Source organism: Ochotona princeps, chromosome 25 (assembly GCF_030435755.1).
Source record: "Ochotona princeps isolate mOchPri1 chromosome 25, mOchPri1.hap1, whole genome shotgun sequence".
In the NCBI taxonomy this organism is placed as follows: Eukaryota; Metazoa; Chordata; class Mammalia; order Lagomorpha; family Ochotonidae; genus Ochotona; species Ochotona princeps.
The window spans coordinates 14,993,323-14,999,844 of NC_080856.1; the positions used below are offsets into that span (position 1 = coordinate 14,993,323).

General features: G+C 39.4%; 1 non-coding gene across 1 annotated transcript; it reads left to right on the forward strand.

The window, feature by feature from the left end:
- Window positions 1–6,006: 6,006 nt before the first annotated feature.
- On the forward strand, window positions 6,007–6,113 carry LOC131477984 (U6 spliceosomal RNA). Its single transcript, XR_009244237.1, has one exon. It is a non-coding gene; the product is annotated as a U6 spliceosomal RNA (small nuclear RNA).
- The last annotated feature ends 409 nt before the right edge of the window (window positions 6,114–6,522 follow it).

Genomic DNA, 6,522 nt, shown 5'->3' on the forward strand with positions numbered 1-6,522 from the left:
AGAAGTTCCTGGCTCCTGGCTCCAGATCGGCGCAGTACCGGCCATTGCAGCCACTTGGGGAGTGAATCATCGGATGGAAGATCTTCTTCTCTGTCTCTCCTCCTCTATACATCTGCCTTTCCAATAATAAATAAATAAATAAATAAATAAATAAATAAATAAATAAATAAATCTTTTTTTAAAAAGAGGACTAGGAAGAAACCAACGTAAGCTCCATTTTTCATCCTCCTGTCTTCACAATATTCTTAAGGATCCTCCCTATTTGTCTGAATCTTCACTTGATTGTCAGATGGCATAGTCCCGTATAGACAATTTACCCAATGTGTAGATCAGTCTGCCAACACTCCTAAAGAGACTCTGTAGGATCAATAGACAAGGTCAGACTTGTCCAGGGATCGCTCATTTGTTGATCTTTACAGAATAGTCACTATGACCACTTTTTGTATGAATCCACTGAACAAGTTAGGAATGACTGGGAAAAAAATGGTACAAATAGACCATGTTTCATTTGTCCTTGACTTCCTTCAGTGTTTATTTACTAATTTGAAATACAGGGAGTGAGGCAGAGAGGATGAGAGACAAGAGAGAAGGAGAGAGAGAAATAGATCTTCCATGTAATGGTTTATCTCCTGAATGGCTGGAATAACTAGAGCTTCCCCAGTTTAAATCTGTAAGCTTGTGGCTTTAACCAGGTCTCCTAAAAAGGTCGTAAGGATTCAAGCTTAAGAATCATTACTTGCTGCCTCCAAGTACATGCATTGATGAGGAAATGCTCAAAACTAGAGCAGATGGTACTCAAGCCAGGCACTCTGGCACCCAGGGAGGGCACCCCAGCGTGGGTTCACCGGCCAAGCCATGCAGTGAGGGCACCCCAGCGTGAGTTCACCGGCCGAGCCATGCAGTGAGGGCACCCCCAGTGTGGGTTCACCGGCCGAGCCATGCAGTGAGGGCGCCCCCAGTGTTTGTTCACCGGCCGAGCCATGCAGTGAGGGCGCCCCCAGTGTGGGTTCACCGGCAGAGCCATGCAGTGAGGGCACCCCCAGCGTGGGTTCACTGGCCGAGCCATGCAGGGAGGGTGCCCCCAGTGTTTGTTCACCGGCCGAGCCATGCAGTGAGGGCACCCCCAGTGTGGGTTCACCGGCCGAGCCATGCAGTGAGGGCGCCCCCAGTGTGGGTTCACTGGCCGAGCCATGCAGTGAGGGCACCCCCAGTGTTTGTTCACCGGCCGAGCCATGCAGTGAGGGCGCCCCCAGTGTGGGTTCACCGGCCGAGCCATGCAGTGAGGGCGCCCCCAGTGTGGGTTCACCGGCCGAGGCGTAATGCCTTCCCTTGCGTTATAAACTCTTGACATTGCAGTTTGCTTCACAGAACTCTTCTCCCGAATCTACGCTCTTCTCTCCTGCAATCTGCTTTTTCTAAATCATTAACAATATCATCAAACTGCTAACGACTTCTCAAGCATCAGGATGGATCTATACTCTGGCCATTTCTTAGTTGAGATTGAAACATGAAATGCATAATTCAGATTTTTCTCTTAGAAGAACTCCTCTCTACTGTTGTTTTCCAATGACGTTTCTAAATGGAACATTCATTGTTGTTGGCTCAGGAAGCTGGTGCAGCATGATCTCTAAAAGCGTGAGTTGTGTCTTCTTCAGGAACCAGGTCATTGGAACTTTGCTGAGAACATGGACATTACTTGTGAGAGAAGACACAGCACAGAAATAGTATTTGTCAAAGCAAGCGCAGTAGCTTCTTATGTAACACACTCCTGCCTCATGGAGTGGATTCCTCTATCTCTTATTCAGCATTTATCTGTGATAATGACTGGTGGTTATGTATGCTTAATCTTACGGTCTCGTATATTAGACAGTGCCTACATTCCAAGATCATTATTTCATTCTTGTTCATGGAAATTACATTAAATAAAACCCTATAAAAAGCCAAAACATTTTTTTCCAAAAGACCAGTTTTCTATTTAAAAGAATCACAGGGCAGTATCTTTTCCCCCTAGCCTCTACATATCTACACTGATTTTTTTCCCCTTGAGAATTGCCAGAACTATTATATTATCCATTTTTTCTTAGACAGAATAAGTGTTATTAAACCTGCTGTGTCAATGGGTTCAAGTAGCCGAGTGGCTTGCATGAAAACCTGGGCCAACTACAATCCCCTCTTACTTTGAGTCCCACTTAAAACTGTTAACCTTAGGGGTTACTCTTGAAATTGGTCCAAATAGCACACTTCAAAGTCATATGGATTGTTTCAAGAATTCAAAGAGACTTCCAAGCACTGCACTGCTTTTTAAATAGCAGAAGGTGAACATGAACAGTTTATCTTTCACTTTGGAGCAAATGTCTCCACAAACATCCCGGAAATGCCTCATCTATGAATTTATCTGCCTCACTTTCTGCTTCATGTATCTTACACTAAACTGTCTATCATAATCTCTGATTGGTGTTCATCAGGTCCAGTTTATAGGATATAAACAATATAGAGAAGAAATGTGGTATTCTGGTCATTGAGACCTAGCTAGAGAACAGGAGGTGTGTTGACTCTATACTGCCTTTGTTCCTGTTTTGTAAAAGAAAATTTCTTTTCATCTTGATCATTGCTGAAAGAAAAAAAAAGTCTAAGACAGTTACTGCTTATCAGATATGTGGTTCTTTGTTATTTGCTAATAAAGATACACACTCCGGCATGGCAGTTGTAATTAGTTTAATCATCTAATCAATGTAATGGCAATATGTATTCATTTGCCAAGATTCATCTGCTTTCCTCTGTGACCATAATATCTGCAAATGGCCAAGGCAGGTGGCAAATTCATGACTAATTATTATGTTAGGGAGAGGATTTGTGGGGTGGTTCCAGTTGTTCCTATTTAGATCTTTCCATGAGACATGGAGCCAATGTGAAGATTCTGTCATCTGGCGAATAGATTTATTTAAACTATGTTACTGAGAAATTGGGGGACATGTCACAGAGTGGATTTTTAGAGAAGAGGTTCAACAAGACCAGAGTTATCCTTTAAGAAAGAAATGCCTGGCTTCTGTTACCAGTTTGGGAGGTAGGGAGCCACAACTTACATGGCCAGGTTCAGCCTCTGCAGACAGGCACTGCTTTGAGAAATCTTGCTGGAAAGTATTGCAAGGATGCAAGGAAGCTGATTTTGAAAGAATGGAAATTAATTGGAGCCTGGCCCCAATTTCTAAGGTGAGGAGATATGAGGGAGGCACTATTGTCAGAAAGGAAGAAAGGAAGAAGTAGAGGGTTAGGGAGTGTGAGAAAATTTCTACCTAGGCTGAAGACAGTAGTCAGGCAATCTATTCAGGCTTCCAACATGGGTGACAGGGACCCAAGCACATGAGTCATCATTGTCTTCCAGATCCATTAGCAGGAAGCTGAACTCAAAGTACAGGTCTTCAACAGACACACTGCTAAGGGTTGGCAGCGTTGCAAGTGGGTAGCTGAATGTGAAATAGCACAGTGTCAGCCCCCCTGAATTGCACTATTATTTCCATTTTTAATAGGAGTCATATGTATAAGTTTATTCCCAGATTAAATGTGCTTGTTTATAGTTTTCAAACAACAGATTCTGAATCATTGCTTTCCTGCTGTTGAATAAACATCAAAATTTTGCTTGCAAAGTTTTCCCATAAACAGTCAATTCAAAATTAACACACATTATTAAGTTATTTGAAATATGGAATCATCAGTCCAGCGGTACTAGTACATTGTAAATGTGCTCCTTTCAAGATTTCTCCTTCAGTGCTATCACATAATGTTCTACTGCATTTCATGCATCATTGCTCTCTAGAAAATTTTCTTACTACTCACCAACTCTTAACCAAATGCCGTAAGATCGCTTTTTGTTGCAACATTACCCAACTTGCTGTGAAAGATTTACTATTCAGGTTAAGCTACTTTCTGTGATGTTAATTAATAATTCTCCAAATTTTGTTAACAATACAGATACACACCTGTGAACATTTTTACCTAAATTCTTTCTGCAATTACTGATGCATCTCCCTCAGATATAAGATTAGTGATGAAATGCCAGGATAAAAATCACTTCACTTTCTTCCTGACACTTTGTGTGATGGACCATACTCTGTGACATCTTACTCTGTTGCCATGTTCAATCTTATTTTATATTGTGAAAACAATAGTATTGCTTCCTATTTAAAATATTTTTATTACAGGTAACTTTAAATTATATTTACTCATCTTTCATGCTGTTCATTGGTGGATTTTAATATGTGGACTTTTTACTGAGAATTTTTGTTAGCTTTTGCATTTGGCTCATACAGTGACTTATAATGACAATATGAACATTATAACTTGCAATAATACCCTTTTGTTCTTTACATCCCATTCCTAGGGGCTGTTGAAGCACTGGCTCTAAAACTGATCATTGGAATTCTTAGTTTTATTATTTTTTTTCCACTTGGATGAGAAAAAAATTCTGTCTTATGGGTTGTATATGGTTTTAAAAGCTTTAACAGATGTAATTAATGACAGGATAAAATGAACCCATGCTTCATAAAGAAAGTAATTGGTATTGTTGAATTGTTATTAGTATCTTCTCACAATTCAAATATTTAAGTTAGACCAATACTAAAGACATTTTAGACAAAAGCAAATATGTGTAGCTGAAATGATAACATTGTAGATCTAAGAATATTTTGTAACTTTCAAAAATAATATGTTTGTGCCCCGCTGTGGATAGTTCTTATGTTTCTGAAATACAGCTCTAACTTCTTCAGATGGGTTTATTGAAAGTACTTGGAAAATAAACCATAGTATATTGTAAAATAGACATTACAGACAAGATTTGTTATTTAGCAAAAATATTGTATCAGGCTTCTGATAGAGAACTCTGAGAAAACCTCAGATAAGTTTCATTCAACATTATGAGGATATTTGTTCACTGATGAGAGAGAGATAGCAAAATAATGGCCAGTGTGAGATGCCAATCACAAACACATTTTTCCGACATTGTTCTGCCTTCAAAAGAACCTGCGGTGTCTTCTGCACGCAAGAGATGATTCCCTCGTGCATTCTACCTCGCTTTAACACAAATGGCTTGATGAGGAGACAACTGTTCCCCTCAAGACCTAGCTGCGGTCTCCCATGCTTTTACTGCCATTATTTAATGACAATATACACTTAATTCCTTTGGCTTTGCTGAAGAAGAAATGTAGAGCTTAGTGTAGCTTCCTCCTGCGTATTGTATTAGCAGAAAGGTCAATCTTATTCTCATAGAAATGCCTTGAGATAATGCATTTCAGCAATTGAAATAAGAAGAGGCAGAATTTCTATGGCTCATTCATGCAACTTCATTTTAAATATCAGAAATAGTGCCATCCATCTACTTTTACACTTGTAAAAAATGCCCAAGATATTTCTGTGAAATGTTTTTTTCTTATAGCATAAGTCTGTCTCTGATATGTATTACTTTCACCAGATATAATTTTGATGGATTTTGTTGTATTATTGAACACATGTGATTCCCATTTTTGTCAAATATTTTTTAACCAAGTATAACAACAACCAAATTGGATTTCTTTGCAAACACAGGACATGTCAAGCCAGAGACATTGAAGGGAGCTGTGCTTTTTGCATGAGTCATCGTTAGCGGAGGATCTGTTAATTTCCTAGCATCTTGAGGGGTTACAGAGTAGATAAACCAGTGGCTTCCCTACACTTTTACCTTGAGACAGGCACATCACAGATTTGCAGCTGAAAGCAAAACATCATCAGATAGAAATAATTCATTTTAGGATTTCACTATGAAATAGGGTGACCACAGTTCACAAGAGTGCATTGTCATCCTCGTATAGAAACAGACAAGAGAAGCTGCTAGGCTTCAAATATGAAGCAAGGATAGGGCCATGAAAGGCAAGGTGCCTAGCTTGAAGGATATATGCTGTGTATATGTGTTAAAATGTTGCACTGTAACCATAAAAATGTACATGCATTACATGTTAATTAAAACAAAACCTTTTAGTGCTCGCTTCGGCAGCACATATACTAAAATTGGAACGATACAGAGAAGATTAGCATGGCCCCTGCGCAAGGATGACACGCAAATTCGTGAAGCGTTCCATATTTTTGAAATGAACCAATCCCAAAAGGTTAAATACCACATGTTTGCCTTAATCTGAGATGAAAAGATGACAACCTGATAGTACCTGTATATTGTAATATTATTGCAATCTCTAACAACCTGTATCCAATACAATAAGATAATGTGATATAATCTATAAACCAACAATTAATGTCAGAATACTTAAGATCTACATCGAAAAACTGTAAAACCTACTATACCCTCAATACGTTATGTTAATCCGTAATGGGGGGGAGTGCAGGGAAGCCTTTCAGGACCATAAAAAGAGTGAGGAAAAAGTATAATATAGCCTATCATGATCAAATCTGGTAATTCATAGACAACAGACTCAAAGCAGCACTAAACAATAGTAAAACTACTATACCAATGCATGAGGGGGGAATCGGGTGCGATCC